At 43.3% G+C, this 22,219-nt stretch overlaps 1 long non-coding RNA gene across 1 annotated transcript in view; it reads right to left on the bottom strand.

The window, feature by feature from the left end:
• Positions 1–1,740: 1,740 nt before the first annotated feature.
• LOC115100448 overlaps positions 1,741–22,219 on the bottom strand; it is a 326,935-nt gene continuing 306,456 nt past the window's right edge. The window contains exons 3-4 of the long non-coding RNA XR_003859068.1: positions 7,725–7,800; positions 1,741–3,404 (exon numbers count right to left, since the gene is read on the bottom strand). This is a non-coding gene — a long non-coding RNA (uncharacterized LOC115100448). The remainder of the gene's footprint in view (positions 3,405–7,724; positions 7,801–22,219) is intronic.

Genomic DNA, 22,219 nt, shown 5'->3' with positions numbered 1-22,219 from the left:
GCTCATTTTCATTTCAGTTTGATTTGCCCAAAATGAATGCACAGTGCCTATGAACCCCGTCCCCCAATTTTGAAATGTTTTTTGTTTTGGCAAATAGTTTTCACTAGCCACAAATATTATTTATTTATTTATTATTAGGTTTTTTTTTCTATATCGGTGTTCATGAGGACATGTCACATCGGTTTATACTTGCAGGCAAATATTAATTTAAAAACATTTGCATTTCAAAAATTAAAAGAAAAGATATAAATACATAATTTCATAAAAACAAAACAATAAAAATATTAAAATAGTTAAGGCATTTAAAATTAAAAGTTTAAAGATTCAAAAGGTTAAGAAAAGTAGAAAAATAAATAAATATTAAACATTAAAAGCGTATAAAATCAATAAAATTATTGGAAGGCCTGTTGGAATAGCCAAGTTTTTCACCCTTTATGAATACTTTAATATCTGATTCCATCTGCAAATCTTGTGGCAGAGAGTTCCACAGCTGGGGCCCGGCAATAGAAATCGCCCTTTCTCATACATTATTGAGGTGTGCAATTTTAGGAGATGGTATAGGCAACACCCCCGTACCAGTTGATCTTGTGATTCTTGAGGGAATATGGAAATGTAAAGCTGAGGTTAGCCATTCAATCTTTTCATTGTACAATGGTTTATGAATTAAAGATAAAACTTTGTGTTGTGCTTGATATTTGACAGGCAACCAATGAAGATCCTTCAATATAGGAGTGATATGATCGGATCTTCTAGTCCCAGTTAAAAGAAATTTTTAAAAATTTTTTAAAAAATGTGACCCTATCACCAAATGCATCCAGAGCCTCCGTAGGCTCCTCCAAGCCCCCCTCAGCCCTTTAAGTGAGCTGGGGCAGGGGACCTCCATGGATCCCCTTGCACCCTTCTGTGTGGGGGACCTGCAACAACAAAAAGGTAGGAGAGATGCCCATTTGCTCCTGTTCCCACCATGGTCTCTTTAAAAAAAAAAAAAAAAAATGGCTTTGGCAGTCCCTGAGCACCAAAGTAACATCAAAATGGTTGCAAACTCAGGGCTGGCTAGTGGCATTTTCTTGTACGGTTGTGTGTTTGTACATCTATGCAAGAAAGTGGCGAAAACAGGCCCTGAGACCGGCACCGTTTCGGTGTCACTTTGGCACCAGTCTCATCCAGACCCCATTTTTAAACAGATGCAGCAGGGTAGCAGTGAATGGGGGTTGCTCTTGCGCCTTTCTTCTGTGCTAAGACCTCCATGGGAAAGGTGAGTGAGGGCCAGGAAATTCCCTGCAGTAGGTGACCTCTGGGGTATCTTAGACGGGGGGGAGGGAAGGCCTGTTGGTGCTAGGAAGTGGAGCACCATTTCAGGTTTTGGGGGTTTGGTTTTTTTTTTTTGTTTGTTTTAATGTTTTAAAACTGTTCATTTCAGCTTGATGAAAGAACTGAACTAATAAAATTGAACCCCCTCCCTCGAAACAAAAACAAAAAAAAAACGAACCAAAAGAAAGTAATTTGAGCTGCGCATCTCTAGAACCTTCTTCCCAATATTAGGGAGCTCAGTGTGAAAACAACTTCCACAGAACTGTTTCTTCAGACAACAGTTCACTATCCCTGAAAGCCATAGTATTTAATCATTCAGCCTCCACAACTCTACTGCGCTCGAAAAACAAATCACTGTCTCCTCAGCCTGTCTTCAAAGGCACACATTAAAAAAAAAAAACCACAAACACTCAACACACACGAGGGAAAAATCTTTTATTTTTTTTGTGAATTTTCACAGATTTCTACTTGCTATTAATAACATTAGCATTCATCATGTGCGACTTGGGACTGAGGATGGCAATAAGTGGATAAATGGATGATAACGAGGTAGCCTGTGGGGACAAGGGACGGAAGGGAGGAGAGAGAAAAAAGCATCCATATGCAGTCTTTTTTTTTTTTCTTGTTGTTCCAGTAAAAGGTAAAGATATTGCAACTTCCAAAGCATTCCTGTTATTCTGGGCCCAATAAGACAACAAAACCTTCGAATCCCCACATTTGGATGAATAAACAATAAGCTGAGGCTTGAACGAAGCCCTTTCCCAGCATCGGTGGTGACCTCTTCCTCCTGCAGGAGAGCAGTGGACGGGTTCCTAATTTTCAGTGCTTCTGATGCTGGTAAAAAAAAAAAATGCCCGATGCCTTTATCCAATGAAGTTCTTGGACTACTGAAGTTTTCCATCTCTTATTTCTCATCGGTTCTTGCGAGGAGAGGAAATGGCAGCCTGAGCGTATGAAGAGAAGCTTGGTTTCCATCACTAATTTTGTATTTAAAAAAAATGAAGAAGTCTGCACAAATATGGACTTCCCAGGAGCTGTAGAGTAAAAGTTATAGCACATTTCTGCAGTTCTCCTTTATTAGATTGGACTGTTAGCTTGCTTGGCTTCTAGGCCTCCTGGGATTCTCCTTCAAACTTGTGTGAGATGTATTGGATAACACCAATTTCCATTCAAATAATTAAAGTATGCATAGGAATTGATTAAAAATATGGAATTTTATCAATTTTCTGGGAGTTTAGGAGACTGTTAGTAAAATAATGAGTGGAAGAATAAAGTCAGATAGCATCTGGGCCTCCAGTGAATGGGTAATATACATATTTGTATCTCCAGTGAATGGGTAATATACATGTTTGTATCTCATACCATAGCTTTCTGCAAAGTCAGCAGAAAGACACATGCCTGTCATTAGGTCTTTTATGGTTTTTCAGTAAAACACACAATATGAAAACACCTTGGTAAAGAAAAAAAAATGTCAAGAGTATAATACTCCAAGAAGTCTGCACCTTGCCACCAGCAATGCATTTTTATTTTATTGTACGGGGTTATTCCCTTAATTCTTCATTTCATATTTTCAACCTACAGATGTCTGTCCTGTGCATGAAAAAAGTCCAGTGCCTGGCCAGCAAAGCACTTTGAAAACGCACCACTGCTTCTTCATTATTCCAGGTGAAACCCTTGTTCTTATCTCACCTCATCGTTTTATTTGAAAACACAAGGTTATCCTGATCTGGAGAGCTACCTTATAGAGGGGCTTTATTTTCCGTTGCATGTTGATATTTCCATCACTGACATTTCTGTGGCTCTGCCACTTTACTGCAGTTTTGCAAATATTTGAGTTTTGGGGGGGAAATATCCACATTGCGCATCCTTAGTAGTCTCTCATCATCTCTGTCTTTTCCCATTCCTGACACCTTCTTTATTTTTTTTAAAAGGCATAAGGGGATTTTTTTAAAATATGATTTCAGCCTGGAAAAGCATTATGGGAAAGGAAATTCCCTGCGATTTAGCCAATCACATACGTTTGGTATTGCTCACTTTTTCTCTTTCAGAAAGCATGTATTCGGCATTTTTTCTTGCACAGCACAAAGGTGAATCTAGAAAGAGGTACAAGGGAGAAAGCTAAGTATGGAGGAGGACAAGCAAAAGTGACATTTCCACACATATAGGTAACTTTCAAACCAGCGCGTGGATTTTAAATGTGATGTGTGCCAACACCAGTGCCAGTTAAACCAATTCGTCCCCAGTTCACCCAGTTAAGGGGTAGGTCCTCCAAAGCCCCTAATTTAATAACCTCCACTCCCCCAGTTAGCTCTGACCCTTAAAACCACACAACCCACATAAGAAAATCGGCAAACATGCGCCTCAGTTACACCGATTTTCAAAGTCAACAAATGTGCATATGTTCACTTTCAATATTATCCCACCAAAACAACCTGCACACAGTTATTCTTCCTGATATGGGCACAGAAAATACGTGCACAGGAAAAATTTGGGTATACTTTTGAAAATCCAAAAAGTATGCGTGCAAGTCCAAACCCCTCCCTACCTTCACCCTGGGAATACCTCCACCTATCCAGGACATATGCAAGTTACCTACATATCAGGCAGGCAATTTTATAACAAACAATTTCTGCAGGTAAAGCACCATTCAACCAGAGGAAATGCCTTTGAAAATGATCACCTCTATCATTGGGCAAAACCTGTTTCATTTCAAAATGAGATATTTCTACTGCTTTCTGTCCTATTTTTGCCCAGCACTGAAATCTGGTGTAGAAATTGCAGTATGTTATACCTATATGTGACGCTAGCATAAACCCTGTGCCTTTTAGGTCTCTACCCTCATGTACCTAACACTACCTAATGCTCACTTAGGGGTGAATTTTAAAAGCCCAGAGTGCGCCAAAGCTGAGATACACGTGCAGACGTTGGGTCAGCAGGCGCTGCGCTGATTTGAAAAGGTGCCTGCGTACGTGCGTATCAGTTTTTTGCTGAAAAAGGGGCAGGGAATGGGTGAGGACTGGGCAGAGCATGGGTAGTCCAGGATTTATGAATGAAACCAGCGTGTAAATACTTAAGCACACAAGTGTGTGCCGGTGTCCCCTACCACGTAACTTTACTTCTGCTATGGATGGTGTGTATGTACTAAAACACACACACAAAAAAATAGGCTAGTCAGTGGCGTTTTAAGGGTCGGGGCTAACAGGGTAAAAGGGAGGCTAATTAACTAGGGGGCTTAGGAAGTTCTATCCTTTACCTGGGCAAACTGGGGGCAAACTGGGGAAACTGATAATTGCGTTGGCGCACGTGTCAAAGGGGCACGGGATAAACACTGTGGATCCCTGAAGGCTAGAGGATGGGAATGATTAAAAAAGCTTGGGAGTAACCTGCACGGAGCGGCAGTTACTACCCTTAACAGAAACGAGGGGATAACCGTCACAGAGCGGCAGTTACTACCCTTAACAGAAACGAGGGGATAACCGTCACAGAGTGGCAGTTACTACCCTTAACAGAAACGAGGGGGTAACCTGCATGGAGCGGCAGTTACTACCCTTAACAGAAACGAGGGGGAAACCTGCACGGAGCGGCAGTTACTACCTTGGGAAGCTTGCTGGGCAGATTGGATGGACCATTTTGGACTTTTTCTGCCGTCATTACTATGTTACTATGTGTCTTCTAAAATCCCCCCACTTATATGGTGGAGGTGGCATTTGCGTGCACATGCGCGTGTCCATATAAAATTGTGCACACATGTAGGCCTGTACAGCCTATTTTATACCATGCATATATGCGCGTGTGTTATAACATGGCCGCATCTTTTGGTGCGAGCCGGCATACGTGTGTACATGTGCGCCCACGGGGCAGTTTCAAAGTTATCATCTTAACCTCCATTCATGTAAATTAATGGGTTACAGTAGATTCAGTGGTAGATGGTATATAAAATGGAGATTGGGCCTTTACGCCTTGGTGATGTCATAGGAGGACATAGAGTGATGGAGTGGCTTTCGCCCAGTTTTTTGTCAGCCCCTTCTTCAGTTTGCCGTCTGTTTACTCCCTGGTGCAGAAACCAGTGAAGGCATATTTTTCCATGGTGGGAATAAATTACATATTTTATGCCTAGTCTATGGCCTAGCTTCTTTAGGAAGAGACCTTAAGAGGAATTATGGGGACACCACCACAGAACTCGGCCTGCTTTGGAAGTCTCATCATTTATCCCATCTGATGTTGAGAAAGTGACAGATTTTCTCAGATGAATTGTACTGAATTGTCAGGAATGAATTTCCTGTCATGAGGGATCTTTTCTGGCACTGCTAAAGTGGTGATTTTGCTGTCCGTCTACCTTATTGTTACAACCCTGTGGAAGCAGAACATCTGAAGATGACCTCTTTTTTTGGGTATATCAAATAAATTCGGCAACTGGCAATAATGGAGCCACCAACCACGCTGTGGACTTAATCCCATGGTTTGGGTTTGTTAGAGTGGAGGTGACTGTGATCTGTGCTGAGCTTGCAGAAGACAGGTAGTTGTGGGGATGGTCGGTTCATCCACAGAGGGGAGACGTTTCCCTGCCCAGTAAGAAGGACCACCGACAGACGCCACTGCACCATCTGCTCACAAACCAGTACAAGGAAAGAACAACCCTCAGAACACAGTTATGGGCATTTTGCAATGGTTACACATAGCACTCATGCTGGGTTTTTGTTTTCCAGCCCCTGTAAGAACCGAAAGCAAGAAAACTGCTGCTGTTTTCAATGGGTTTATACTGAAATGAGACATGCTGTAGTGAATGTCCTTGTCAATATCACTGCTCAGCAAAGAGGGACTCTACGCATCTTCAAAGTTGAAGTATGAGAAATGTAAAACATTCAGTTTCAAATCACTAGATTTTATATATCTGATTAGTCAGTATGAAAATACCACAAGCCAGTTTTCATATTTGCAATAAACCCAGTGGCACAGAACAAACATGAGGGTGAACATGATACAGGAATAAAATAAAGTAAAAATAAGAAATGACAATATCCAGTGCCAAACTATGAAAAAGCATTTTTGAGAGCTGATACTTCTTGAATTATAGCATTCCAGTGGCATTAGCTGAATTTAGCACCGGATAATAAAGAAAAACAATTTCTAGTGCACAAACAAAATAGCTAGAGCTTTTTCTTCTGTGCTTTATTCCGAAGACTGAAGGCAACAGAATTATCTGAAAGTCCTATAAAAATTGATTGAAGGATTCTGCAACATCATCAAAAGCCAGAAGCAGGCGGAGTAGAAGGGGGGACCTTTCACAACATAGATTGCATGCTTTCCAATGGCCTTTGCACCACTGCAAATTTAAGTTTGCTTAGTGACTGATTTAGAAACAAATTATGCCAAACCACCACCAATGTTTACAAGACTAAACTTAAGGATAAATCTACGGCATATCCTAGCACAGAAATATACTTTTATCCATAGCCCTGTAAGGAAGTAACTTGGTTTCTGAGCCCACCTCCACACAAACAGCCCAAAAGGCGAATGATTAGCACTCCCTGGTACTGGATGGGCACTATGTGTGCAGGGCAGGGCACATCTGTAGTAGTAGAACTCTCTCTCAGTTTCCCAGCCACAATAAGGAGACATGCACTGCTTTCCAGGGCTGGCACAAGATTATTTGGCACCCCAGGCGAGCCTTCAGTCATGCAACCCATCCCCCAGTTTATCTCTAGCACAGCGCTCCCTCCTACTGGCAGCAGAGGCTCCAGAACAGTGCATCCACCTAGTTTGCCTAATGGAAGCACCTGCCCTGCTGCTTTCCTAAAAATGCCCTTAGCTGGCCAAAGAATCTCCTAGCAGAATGATCCCACATTGCAAAATGACACACGACACTCTTCAGTTATGGTTTTTCTTTTCCTCTTTGAATTATTAACCAGTTCTACAATACATTTTCCCACTCGGCCTCTCCTCTCATGTTCATTTTCTGCGTGTGTCTCTCTTAACTGGATTATGCTTTGAAGTTTGCAACATTTTGAACCCTGCTAAATTGCTTCTTCCTCCGCTTGATGGACCCCCAAGAAACTCATTTGAAACGCCTTCCTGCTCTTTCAGCCCCAGTGGCTGCGGTGCATGGGCTTGTTTTAATGCCGAGAATAAAACCTAGGGCACGATGTGGGGTTTGCAGGTTTACCATGCACATAAGGTTGTAGGTTTATTTTACTCCCTACAGGGGCCCTTAATTACAAGCACTAGTTTTAATTTTGGTGTTTTCTGCTATTAATGTGTGTTTTTATTATCCGTTTTCTCAAAGTGTATCCCGAGTCACTATATCAAGGGTGAACAAGAGCATTTTTGTAATATGCTAGTATTTCTTTTTTCATGCAAAAGCATTAATGGATGGCAGACAACTAAAAGTAAGGAGAAAAGAGTAAGTATGTTACCTGCTGAAGGCAGATCCTTTGGTACTCCTCTTACTAATTAGGGTTCTTTTTGAAGAGATTCATACATCGAGTCTCCCTGTAGGTTACAGAGGGAAAGGTGGTAAGGGTTTGCTTTCCATTGCACTTGAAGATTGTCCAGGCATGAGGCACATTTTAAAAAGTTCTCTCTCTAAAGCTATAAGGGTTACAGAAGGATCTTTAAAGAAACCCTCCAATATTCTCCAAAGACATTGCTACTTCACGGCTGATATAATAATATAGCAGTGACAAAATACAAAGGATTAAAAAAAAAAAAAGAAAAACCCATGGCATAAGTGCCCAAAATGATACTCCTGGCCAGTTCTACTGGCGGTCAAGAGGCACAATGCCCAGCTGAAAAGAAATAAAGTGCCATTGACTCTGGCATTTACCAACCTATTAATCTAAATGTTTGGCACTTGAGCTGAAAAAAAATACTATGAGAAAAGCGATTAGCGATATCACAGAATAATTCACCCTTCTATTTTACAGAGCTCCAGTGGCCCTGTTGATCTTGGAGAAAACGGGAGTGTTGAGTGTTGTGATAATTTTTTGTAAGACCGACAAAAGCATTATCGATGAGGATGAGTTAAGTGAGCTTTCGGAATCCCACTGTTCCCTTCTTTAAATGTGACCCTAATGGCTCTTATGTTAGCACAATAAAAAGTACAGCGAACTGCAAAGAGTTTTATTTTTCAGTACAGACACTGTAAGAACATATTTTGACTGCTGGATGACATTACTAATCCACCTATTTTTACAGCACAGATACCATGTCAAACCTGTCTATAGGAACTGTAATGGAACAACCTATTCTTTCCTGCTAAAGCACATATGCCATGGGAAATGACCATATACCTCAGTCTCTCATTGTACACTCTGGACATTGCAAGACCCACATTGACCTGAGCCATAATGAAAGGCTACTCCCTTCTATCCACGAGAACCGTACTGACCATTCCTGTGCTTAAGAACACAGCCAATAGAATGACCACAGGTGACAGGTAAGGTATGTCATTCTCCATTAACTTATCCCTGACGGTATTTGCTACATTTGCAACAGATTATTTTTATTACAGGCTTTTTCTCATTCTATGCTGATTACCCATATGTTTTCTTAACCAACATTTCTATTCCAGATTATTCATATTGAACGCAATTCAAAGTTGGTGGTTTTGGGGTGTGAAGGAGGCGGAGCTCACTAATACACTCCGTGATCAGACTCCATCTCCGCTTCCATCCGTAAATGCCTATTCACCTGCCTGGCTACATGGCTTGTATTCACCTCCGTGAAGCGATTTACTCACACAGATTTATTCCAGCCCCACAGATCAGCCCCCACCATTACTGCCTCTTCCACACAGTCAGATTCACAAGGATACACTATTGAGACCAACTCCGTCCACATGTACTTAACTTTCTTTCGATCACTCCCGTCCTTCATGCATAGAGCCTGTTCAGTCTAAGAATAAACCACAAAGAATACCATGGGGTACATCTGGAACTGCTCGTACTGATTCAGAGTCAATTACCGATGGACTTTACACCAGTTTTGGAAGGGAAAGTATGTGTATACTTTTACTTTCAAATTTCTCCTAAAAAAAAGCCACCCACCTGCTAATTTCTGCAAGTCATTTTTCTGAGAAAAAAAATATCTGATACGTTTGAACATTCAACAGCTCCTCCCCTGCTGTGGGTAAGAGTACACACATAGAGGCCCTGTTCACTTACTATTAATGTGCACAGAGGGCAGGCAAGTTTCTAAAAGCCCATTTCTGAAAGTAAAGCATTGCTTTATCCATAGGCAAGGCTTTGAAAATAACCCTGCAAATATCCACATAAAAAAAAGAAAATATTTCCTTTTTTTTTATTTGAATAAAAAAAAAAATTTCCAATGAATTTTCAAAGCGTTAAGTGGGGGTCAAGCATGCAAAATATAACATATACACACCTAAAGGTGAATTTTCAAAGTGATACGCGCACCAAGACCGGGAGATGCGCATGTCCGCCTGATTTTATAAACCTGCCACATACGGGCACAAGGTCCAATAGGGCAAATTTTAAAAGCCCCCCCGTGCAGAGGGAGAATCCAAAATGGCCGCTTGAGAGAGGATGTGTGCAGAGGAGCTCCTGCGTTGTTGATTTACCTTGTTGGATATGCCGCACACGAAGCGAAAGGGTAAGCTCCGGGTGGATACCCCGACCACCCCGATACAAGCCCTTTCGCAACAGAATATAGAACACTTCTTTGCACCAACGGCAATTTCAACCCCGGAGGGGAGATCCGCGGAGGCGCTAGGCGGGGAGCTAGGCCTAACGCCCATGGATGAGATGACATCATTGAGCCCCGGGGCTCCCAAAACGCCTCCACCCCCGTGAGCAGACCCGCTGCAGGATCCGGGTATGAAAGCTCGACCAGAGTTGCCGAGCGATTTTCTGTCCCTCGGGAGGGAACTGGCAGGGGTAGAGCTGCTCGCCAATACTGCGGAGATTAAAAGTTCAGTGCAGCACAAAAACCAGCCAAGGCTGGAAATGAGTGCAGCAGGAGGAGATCCTGAACTCAATCACGCAGTAGCGTTACACCTGGGGGAAGAAGGACTGTTGGCTGACCCAGGAAAAGGGAAGGAAAGCCAACAAGAAGGAATGGTAAGAGCTATTTCTTTTGCTATAACTGAGACTAATCCTCAAAATGTGACTTTAGACCTTGTATGGAAAACTCTCACCTCCCTGGTATCAGCTATAGGGAATTTATCAAAGATAATGACGGATACACAACAGCGAGTTTGCCATATCGAACCTTTATTAACTTCTCAGTCAAGTAAAATACAAACACTGGAAAAACAAGTTACCCAGATACAAACTACACAAAATGCTTTGATTCAAGGAGAACTGATAAATTCCAAGAAAATTGAAAACTTAGAAAATGAACTTAGAGCTAAAAACCTAAGAGTGTTAAACTTTCCTCATATTGCTCTAATTTCCCCATTGGAGCAATTTAAGAAGTATCTTTTGGAGACTTTGCAGCTTTCAAGAGATTTAATACCATCAATAATAAAAATATACTTCATTAAAACGGAGAGGAAGGATACACAAGGCGATCAGCCTCCAAATCCAGGAATTGAAAACCTGACAGAATTTCTTGAACAACCGTCGGAAGAACAGATTGACTATTGTGGGACGTTGTTAATAAGTTTCTCATTGGTATCAGAACGAGATATGATTTTGAAACTCTTTCTTAGGAACAGAGAAAAAAAGTACCTGGGATATAAGTTGTGGATGTTTCCGGACTTGACTAGAACGACCCAGCAAAGAAGAAAAATCTTTTTGGCAATGTGTCAGGAGGCCAGGGGTATAGGTGCACAGATTACCATACGTTATCCGTGTAAATGTATTCTTAGACTAAATGATATGAGATATATTTTTCTTGACCCGTCTCAGTTAAGAATATTTCTAGATACGCATTCCTTGACTAAACATAGCTCTAACTAATTTCCGTTTTTGGGATCTAGAAATATTATATTGCTGTGCCTCTCTTTTTACTTTTCATTTGAAAATGAATATATGATTTCCTTAATTACTCCCAAAGAAATAGGATTCTCTCCTTTATTTCCTTATAAAGGGATGATTTATAACCTGGAACTTTTTTCCATATTTCTTTTGTGTAAACTTAAAAAGATATTCCAGTGGGAATCTGATGTTTTTTTTTTTTTTCTTACAAATATATATGTATACCTTTATCCCAATCTCTTGATATGCGTGTATTGCTATCATGTAATGTTTGAAAATTAAAAATTAAAAATTAAAAAAAAAAAAAAGCCCCCCCGTGCATAAATTCTGGGGCGGGGAGGAGTGGTCCAGGGGACGAGGAGTAGCGGAGCTGGAGGCGGCCGGTACAGTGGCCATTTGCCGCTGTGCTGGCACGTGCAACTTACCCAGCTCAGGAGCCGGCATAAGTTCTTAAACAAAGAAGAAAAAAAAGTAGGAACTTTTAAGGGGTTGGGGAGGACAGGGGAAGAGGGAGGGAGTATGTGCAGGGGGATAGGGAAGTTTCCTCCCAGTCTGCTCCTTAATTGGAACGGCCTGGGAGGGAACTGGGGAAGGCCGCGATCGCCGCTGCGCGAATTTTGCAAAACAGTCCCCCCCCCCCCCCCCCCCCCGGGCGCGCCGCATGCACGGATTACAAAATCCAGTGCGCATGTGTGTGCAGCCTGACGATTTTATAACATGCGCGCACCGGACACGCGTGTTATAACATGGGCGCGCACATGGACGTGCGCACGCACCTATTAAAATCTACCCCAGTGTGCGCATATCTCACATCGAGCAGAAAATGGGTGGAATGTAGGCAGGGCATGGGCAGTCCCGGGTGGGGCCAAGAGATAAGCACGTATGTAGCTACCCGCAAGGGTGCGCATCCAGGTCTATTTCAATGCAAAGTTACTTCTGCTACTGATGAGGTGCAAGTCTAAATAAAACTATTTCTAACCATATATGAATTGCCTAAGGGTTGAGGCTCAACTGGTCGGAGTACAGGCTAAAGAACCAAGGGGATCTAGAGTGGGCAAACTGGTTAAACTGGTCATTTCCTGGAATACAAAATGTAATAAAAATAATACAAATACGTAGCATAATAAGCAAATATAAATAATATTAAATAGCATGTATCAAAAATATATATGCGTAAAACAAATTTAATCCAAATACACAGTTCTGTGTTAAGATACCCATGTGGAAACTGCTCAGTGGATTTCTAGTTATATCAATTGGGCAGCCAGTGACCTAAGTTTTAGTTTCCCAGTCTTATAAAATGAATGTTTGCTTAAATAAATCAGCCTTAGAGCATCTTGTAAGGTAAATATTTTTTTTTGTATAAATATACCTTCAATAATTTTCTAATCTGCAAGAAATCTCTCTCTAACAATTCTTTGGGCAGAGACTTTCATATAGTAGGAGGTACACATTAGAATACCTGCACTCTGGTTTTAGCCAGTCTACATTCTTTTAGAGGTGGAAGAACAAGCATAAATAATTTCCTGAACATAATTGTCTTGCAGATACATATCTTTTAATCTTCCTGAACAAATATTTGGGGCTCTGACTATGTATTGCCTTAAAACTAAGACAAATCATTTTAAATTGTGAACGAAAGGACACTGGAAGCCAGTGAATAGAGGATAAAATAGAGGATAAAACAGAAGCCTGAAATCATTCTTGTGGCCACATTTTGAAGCATTTGAAGCCTTTGTAGCTGGGTTTTAAAAAGGTTTGGATAAGTTCTTGGAGAAGTCCATTAACTGCTATTAATCAAGTTGACTTAGGGAATAGCCACTGCTATTACTGGCATCAGTAGCATGGGACCTACTTACAGCTGAATTTTAAAATGGCCGCACGCATAAAAATTGGCACTTATATGCATGGCTGTGCCCTGCACATGCCATGCACATTTTCAAAAGGGCCGGGCCCTGAAAAAGGGGCAGGCTAGAGGGGCTTGGTCTGGGCGGAGAGGAGCAGGGCGGGACAGAGGCCAGCTGGGACAGCGGTCATTAGCCTTAATTGGAGTGGACTGGGAGGGAGCTGGGGGAGGCCCAATTGCGTTGCCACGCATAATATTAGAATATTCACCCCCCTGTGTGCACCGCCCGCATATACGCATGCATATTATAAAATCCAGTGCGCACGTGTATGCAGTCCACAGATTTTATAACATGCACATGCCAGTGCACGAATGTTATAAAATCCGCACATCCATGTATGCACACCGGGAGCTACGCGCACATGGATGCATGTGTGCACCTTTTAAAATCTACCCCTTAGTGTTTGGGTACTTGCCAGGTACTTGCAGCCTGGATTGACTATTGTTGGAAATAGGATGCTGGACTTGATGGACCCTTGGTCTAACCCAGTATGGCAATTTCTTATGTTTTTATGTTCTTATTTGAGAAGAAGACCAGAGAATAAAGTGTTACAATTCTGGTCAAATAACTAAGGATTTCACAACTGTTTTAAGCTGCACATTCATTAAAACAGGTCGGACCACTCTATAATCCACTCCACTCTGACTTCCAACTGTAAATTTACTACAATAAAAAGCCCACTTAAATCCTTCTCCTACCGGCCACCCTTTAGCATCGAGACACTTCAAGACAATCTAAAAACATAACCAACAAACATAGACCTATCTAACGCAGAAAATGCCACTTCCTCCTAGCTCACCATCACTAAAACAATAGCAGACAAGATAAACCCCATGATAAAGAAAACAATAAAAAACCCAAAACACCAGAACCAGAACCAATGGTACAATGACAAAATCAGATCAGCCAAACGTGAACTCAGAAAAAAAGAGAAAACATGGAGGAACAACAAAACAACCACACTACTTAACGCCTACCGATCACATTTAGCAGACTACAAAAAACTTATCTACAACGCAAAATAAGACTTTTATTCAAACAAAATAAACAAATACCAACATAACCCAATAATGCTTTTCAATATCGTACAAAGCCTAACCAAATCCTCCAATGACCAGATATCATCAACCTCCAAGATCACAAGCAACGATTTCACAGATTTCTTTAATGAAAAAAAATAAAAAACCTCATAAATAACAACCTCAACAACAACATGCAAGACCCGAAAATACAAATCAATCAAACAAAAAGCTGGCCCAACTTTGATGCAGCATCTTCACTGGAAATCCAAAAGATCATCAAAAAAATGAACCCAGCTAAACACCCTATCGATTGCATACCCATACCGACGATAAAAGCCATCGAACCATCAATAACCAAAACGTTAACAGACATCGTAAACCTATCCCTCACAGAAGGAACCTACCCCGACTACCTAAAATCAGCAATTATCAAACCCATACTGAAAAAGACCAACCTTGATCCAGAAAACCCACTAAACTACCAACCCATATCAAACCTACCATTCATTGCCAAAATTATCGAAAAAATCATCCACTCCCATCTCAGTGACCACCTGGAAGAAAACAATATCCTATTCCCCATGCAATTTGGCTGCAGGAAACATCTGAACACTGAGTCACTATTCCTATCATTAAACTACACCGTGCTCAAAGCTTTGAAAATGGCCACAGCTACCTTTTAGTCCTATTTGACCTATCAGCAGCCTTCGACACGGTAAACCACTCAGTCATGAATGACTGTCTCTCCAAAATTGGTGCAAAAGAAAAAACCCTACAATGGTTAAGAACATAAGAAATTGCCATGCTGGGTCAGACCAAGGGTCCATCAAGCCCAGCTTGTTTCCAACAGAGGCCAAACCAAGCCAAAAGAACCTGGCAATTACCCAAACACAAGAATATCCCATGCTACTGATGCAATTAATAGCAGTGGCTATTCCCTAATTAAACTTGATTAATAGCCGTTAATGGATTTCTCCTCCAAGAACTTATCCAAACCTTTTTTGAACACAGCTACACTAACTGCACTAACCACATCCTGTGGCAACAAATTCCAGAGCTTTATTGTGCGTTGAGTGAAAAAGAATTTTCTCCGATTAGTCTTAAATGTGCTACTTGCTGTTGCAGTCGGGCACTGCTGGCGAGGTAGTGGACCCTTGGGCCGGCCTACCTAGGGTGACAGGGTAGGCCGGGAGGCGGAGCCACAGGCAGGAGGTGTTCACCCGGGAACCAGGAACCCCCCAGGAGGAGCCCGTAGGGCACTGGGACCTCGGGACTTAGAGTATAGGCAGAGAGTCCAGAAGCAGAGATGGGCTTAGGCCGGGACCAGAGTAAACAGGAAGGATAGGAAGTCCAAGGTACCCGGGAAGCAGGGACCCGGTTGTACAGGGCCGAGGGCCAGCTGAAGACAGGGCAGCAGGCAGCAGCGGAGTCTGTAGCAAACCGGAGCTGGAGCTGGAGCAGGCGGTAGGCTGAAGCGGAGTCTGTAGCAAACCGGAGCTGAAGCAGGCTGTAAGCTGAAGCGGAGTCTGTAGAAAACCGGAGCTGGAGCAGGCTGTAAGCTGAAGCGGAGTCTGTAGCAAACCGGAGCTGAAGCAGGCTGTAAGCTGAAGCGGAATCTGTAGCAAACCGGAGCTGAAGCGGAGTCTGTAGCAAACCGGAGTTGGAGCAGGCTGTAAGCTGAAGCGGAATCTGTAGCAAACCGGAGCTGAAGCAGGCTGTAAGCTGAAGCGGAGTCTGTAGCAAACCGGGGTCAGAGGCAGGCAGCAGGCTGAAGCGGAGTCGGAAGCAAACCGGGGTCAAAGGCAGGCAGCAGGCTGAAGCGGAGTCTGAAGCAAACCGGGGTCAGAGGCAGGCAGCAGGCTGAAGTGGAGTCGGAAGCAAACCGGAGTCAGAAGCAGGAACCGTGGAGATCACCAGGAACGCAACTAAGAACAACTATGCAGTTGTGAACCTCGTTGCAAGGCAATGAGAGAGAGTTTGAGTGCCGGTTATATCGGGACTTGGGCGTGACGTCAGCAACACGGGCGGGGCCAGGCTTCCGGGAGTTGAGCGCTCAAGACGGGCGTCCTCGCGCATGCGCGAGACGGAGGAGAAGCAGGCACGTAATGGCGGCCACCACGTGGAGTGAGAGAAGCCTCCGGGGTCCAGAGCGGGCGGAACGCAGCGATTCCTGAAGCGGAGGTAGGCAGGGTTGAGCCCTGAGCGGGGGGAAGCGGTGGAGACCGCAACACTTGCTAACTTCATGGAATGCCCCCTAGTCCTTCTATTATTTGAAAGTGTAAATAACCGAGTCACATCTACTCATTCAAGATCTTTCATGATCTTAAAGACCTCTATCATATCCCCCCTCAGCCATCTCTTCTCCAAGCTGAACAGCCCTAACCTCTTCAGCCTTTTCTCATAGGGGAGCTGTTCCATCCCCTTTTATCATTTTGGTTGCCCTTCTCTGTACCTTCTCCATCACAGCTATATCTTTTTTGAGATGCTGCGACCAGAACTGTACACAGTATTCAAGTGCGGTCTTACCATGGAGCGATATAGAGGCATTATTACATTTTCTGTTTTATTAACCATTCTCTTCCTAATAATTCCTAACATTCTGTTTGCTTTTTTGATGCTGCAGCACACTGAGCCGACAATTTTAAAGTATTATCCACTATGATACCTAGATCTTTTTCCTGGGTGGTAGCTCCTAATATCCTATCTATCACAAAGAACCTACCAGGTGTCAATCAATGACACGCTCTCAAAGAAAATAAACCTTGACACCGGAGTTCCCCAAGGCTCCGCTCTATCTGCGACACTCTTCAACATTTATCTGCTCTCGAAATGCCACTTCCTCTCAACCTTAAACTGACCCACTTCATATATGCGGATGATATCCAAATATTAATCCCAATACACAACACTCTGGAAGACCCCTACAAAGAAACAGCCACTTACCTCACCAAAATAAAGCAACTACTAACCAACATGAAACTCATCCTAAACTTCGATAAGACAGAAATAATCATACTGGATAGAAACAACAATGCTCCTCAACTACTACCACTCAACTTAATGAACCAAAAAGCTGCAATCTCCCCTGTCACTCATACCCACAACCTAGGAGTCATAATTGACAATGAACTAACCTTCAAGAACCATATCACTTCTAAAATCAAAGATGGATATCACAAACTCCTAACCCTACGTCATCTAAAACCTTTCCTTTCCCTCAACGACTTCAGAACAGTCTTTCAACTACTCATCTTCTCCAACCTGGACTACTGCAACTCCCTGCTATTCAACTTACCTCTCATCACCATCCAACCACTCCAAATCCTCCAAAATACAGCCGCCAGAATACTCACTGGAACTAAAAAACACGATCACATTACTCCTACGCTTATATCACCACACTGGCTCCCAATAAAATTCAGGATTGAATACAAAATACTATCCATATTACACAAATTAATATACAAAAAGCAAACAAACTGGCTAAGTACATCTAGAAAACTACACTCTCCAAACAGAAACCTGCGCTCAGCTAACAAAAGTCTATTAAAGATTCCACCTGCTCGTTCCAAACAACTTACCTCAGCTCGGAAGAGAGCCATATCCCTAGGCAGTCCCACCTCTGGAACACCCTCCCAACCAAACTTAGAACACAGCAAAATTTAAAAACCTTTAAAAAAGAACTAAAAACCTGGATGTTTACCAAAGCCTACCAAAACACCCAATGACTCTCAGATATTACTTCCCTCCTACTGGTCTTATGCAAACTTGTGGAACCAATGCAAGCACGTAATACAACACATAACTGAAACTGTATAGTTTGAAATCCGAACTACAATATCTGTGTTAACAATCACATGAATCTTTTGGAAACTCTGTTAAACATCGAAACTTTGTAAACCGTTGTGATGGCGCAACCAAACGACAGTATCTAAAACTCGATATAAATAAATAAATAAAAGTGGCTTCTGAGAACAAACTAGTCTTAGTTTATACCAGGCATTTCTACAGATCTGCAACATATGGCTATCTAAGTCAAGATGAAAGTCAAGGGTTACATCCAAACTCTTGGTTTGAGCCTTGAGGGATGTTAAACCCATCAAGGCTGATCTCTAGTGGACTGGGATCTATATCTATCTTACTCAGAGAATTTCAGTTTTTGAGGCATTTAATGCCAGTTTACTTAACCTCATGTAGTTAGAGATGGCTCTAAACAGTCAATGATGATATTAGTTGAGATGTTGTGATCAGCATCTAATGGGCCCAGAGTCTGAGGTGGTAAGGAGCTGAGAGCAGCCCGGCAGCTCTGCCAGTATCAGACACGGAAGCAAGCCCCCAGATAGCCCGGCATCTCTGCCAGTACCAGACCCGGAAGCAAGCCTCCAGATAGCCCGGTAGCTCTGCCAGTATCAGACCCGGAAGCAAGCCCCCAGATAGCCCGGCATCTCTGCCAATACCAGACCCGGAAGCATGCCCCCAGATAGCCCAGCAGCTCTGCCAGTATCAGACCCGGAAGCAAGCCCCCAGATAGCCCGGCAGCTCTGCCAGTATCAGACCCGGAAGCAAGCCCCCAGATAGCCCGGCAGCTCTGCCAGTATCAGACCAGGAAGCAAGCCCCCAGATAGCCTGGCAGCTCTGCCAGTATCAGACCAGGAAGCAAGCCCCCAGATAGCCCGGCAGCTCTGCCAGTATCAGACCAGGAAGCAAGCCCCCAGATAGCCCGGCAGCTCTGCCAGCACCAGACCAGAAAGGAAGCTTCTTCCCCTGCCCATATTCTCCAGCCCTCCAGCCAGAGCCTGCTTCAGAGGTAAACAGGGAAAGTGCCTGAAGTTGGGACCAGGGGTAAGTAAGTTGGCCATAACTATTAATATATTAAATAGGCTAAGGTTTATGACATGTTTGAAACCACCCATGGTACAAAACTTTCTTTAGGATAACTTGGTGCTTAGTGGCCAGGATGTTAGAGACAGCAATTGTTGTTATCATCTAAATGCTAAATCCTGCCAAATCTGATAAATAAAAGTCTAATTCTGTGGAGAGCACGTTGTCTTTTCCTGAACTTAGGATTGTGAAGTGAAGTAGGAAGGGACCTGGAAGTGTCCTAGCAGACAGGTCCCTGCACCCCTAAACTTACTTACATAATGATGCTACTATGTTCAAAGAAAGACTAAATGACTGTCAGCATGGCTTAATGGTGAGGTAAAGGAGGCAGTTAGCTGAAAAGGCATCATTTAGAAAAATGAAAATAGGCAAGAGCATGAGTTTGGGATCTTGCCAGGTTCTTGTGACCTGGATTGGTAATTGTTGGAAACAGGATACTGGGCTTGATGGACCCTTGGTCTTTCTCAGTTTGGCAAATCTTATGTTCTTCTGTTTTTATTTTGCTGCCCCCCTCCCACCCAACCCCAAATGTTGGCGCTCCAGGCAACCATATATGTTGTCAAATGGAAGAGCCGACCCTGCAATAGTGAGCGTGCCTGGCAGGGCATCTTTTAGAACAAGTCTATCTGGAGTACCTACCCCCATGAGCTGGGCAGATGGACTCATTTATTGGGAAAACTGAGGGACAACATTGGAACCTTACTTACCCTGTCACCTGGAAATTATAGAAACATAGAAATGACGGCAGAAGAAGACCAAATGGCCCATCCAGTCTGCCCAGCAAGCTTCACACATTTTTTTCTCTCATACTTATCTGTTTCTCTTAGCTCTTGGTTCTATTTCCCTTCCACCCCCACCTTTAATGTAGAGAGCAGTGATGGAGCTGCATCCAAGTGAAATATCTAGCTTGATTCGTTAGGGGTAGTAGGGATAGTAGCCGCCGCAATAAGTAAGCTACACCCATGCTTATTTGTTTTACCCAGACTATGTTATACAGCCCTTATTGGTTGTTTTTCTTCTCCCCTGCCGTTGAAGCAGGGAGCTATGCTGGATATGCTTGAAGTATCAGTTTATTCTTCTCCCATGCTGTTGAAGCAGAGAGCCATGCTGGATGTGCATCGAAAGTGAAGTATCAGGCACATTTGGTTTGGGGTAGTAACCGCCGTAACAAGCCAGCTACTCCCCGCTTTGTGAGTGCGAACCCTCTTTTCTTCTCCCCTGCTGTTGAAGCAGAGAGCTCTGCTGGATGTGTGAAGTATCAGTTTTTCTTCTCCCCTGCCGTTGAATCAGAGAACTATGCTGTATATGCATTGAAAGTGAAGTATCGGGCTTTTTTGATTTGGGGTAGTAACCGCCGTAACAAGCCAGCTACTCCCCTCTTTGTGAGTGCAAATCCTTTTTTCCACATTTCCTCTTGTTGTTGAAGCTTAGAGCGATGTTGGAGTCACAGTAAGCATGTGTATGTTTATTTAATAAGGGTATTGACTCCAGGCAGTAGCCATCATTCTGGCGAGTCACCCACTCTTCATTGGCAGCATCTTGACTTTATGGATCCACAGTGTTTATCCCATGCCCCTTTGAAGTCCTTCACAGTTCTGGTCTTCACCACATCCTCCGGAAGGGCATTCCAGGCATCCACCACCCTCTCCATGAAGAAATACTTCCTGACATTGGTTCTGAATCTTCCTCCCTGGAGCTTCAAATCGTGACCCCTGGTTCTGCTGATTTTTTTCCTATGGAAAAGGTTTGTCGTTGTCTTTTGATCATTAACACCTTTCAAGTATCTGAAAGTCTGTATCATATCACCTCTGCTCCTCCTTTCCTCCAGGGTGTACATATTTAGATTCTTCAATCTCTCCTCGTACGTCATCCGATGAAGATCCTCCACCTTCCTGGTCACCCTTCTCTGTACCGCCTCCATCTTGTCTTTGTCTTTTTGAAGATACAGTCTCCAGAACTGAACACAGTACTCCAGGTGAGGCCTCACCAAGGACCTGTACAAGGGAATAATCACTTCCCTTTTCTTACTCGATATTCCTCTCTCTATGCAGCCCAGCATTCTTCTGGCTTTAGCTATCGCCTTGTCGCATTGTTTCGCCGACTTCAGATCATTAGACACCATCACCCCAAGGTCCCTCTCCTGCTCCGTGCACATCAGCCTTTCCCCCCCCATCGAATACAGTTCATTCGGATTTCCACTCCCCATATGCATGACTTTGCACTTCTTGGCATTGAATCTCAGCTGCCATATCTTCGACCACTCTTCCAGTTTCCTTAGATCCCGTCTCATTCTCTCCACTCCTTCCGGCGTGTCCACTCTGTTGCAGATCTTAGTGTCATCCGCAAAAAGACAAACCTTACCTTCTATCCCGTCCGCAATGTCGCTCACAAAGATATTGAACAGGACCGGTCCCAACACCGATCCTTGTGGTACACCACTTAAAACCGCTCTCTCTTCAGAGAAGGTTCCATTTACCATCACACATTGTCTTCTGTCCGTCAACCAATTTGCAATCCAGGTCACCACCTCGGCACTCACTCCCAAGCTTCTCGTTTTATTCACCAGTCTCCTGTGCGGAACCGTATCAAAAGCTTTGCTGAAATCCAAGTATATGATATCGAGCGCTCTTCCTCGATCCAATTCCTTGGTTACCCAGTCAAAAAAGTCAATCAGATTTGTCTGACAGGATCTTCCTCTGGTGAATCCATGCTGCCTCTGGTCCATCAATTCTCCCGACTGTAGATAGTTCACTATTCTCTCTTTCAACAGTGACTCCATTACTTTTCCCACCACCGAAGTGAGGCTAACCGGTCTGTAGTTACCAGCCTCCTCTCTGTTCCCACTCTTGTGAAGCGGGACCACCACCGCTCTTCTCCAATCACTCGGCACCACTCCCGTTTCTAGGGATCTATTGAACAGGTCGCACAGCGGTCCCGCCAGCACATCTCTGAGCTCCCTCAGTATCCTTGGATGAATCCCATCAGGCCCCATGGCTTTGTCCACTTTCAGATTCTTTAGCTCTTCCCATACATTATCTACTGTAAATGGATTTTCCTCTGTTCCGCTTCCCTCCAGTTTCTTGTTTGTGTAGAGATGGTCCTTCTCCAGGGTCTTCTTTAGTGAACACAGAGCTGAAGTATTCGTTTAATATTTCTGCCA

The sequence above is a fragment of the Rhinatrema bivittatum genome, chromosome 10 (genome assembly GCF_901001135.1).
Source record: "Rhinatrema bivittatum chromosome 10, aRhiBiv1.1, whole genome shotgun sequence".
Lineage (NCBI taxonomy): Eukaryota > Metazoa > Chordata > Amphibia > Gymnophiona > Rhinatrematidae > Rhinatrema > Rhinatrema bivittatum.
The sequence above is the reverse complement of the archived record's forward strand: the minus strand, read 5'-3'. Positions and strand labels throughout refer to the sequence as shown.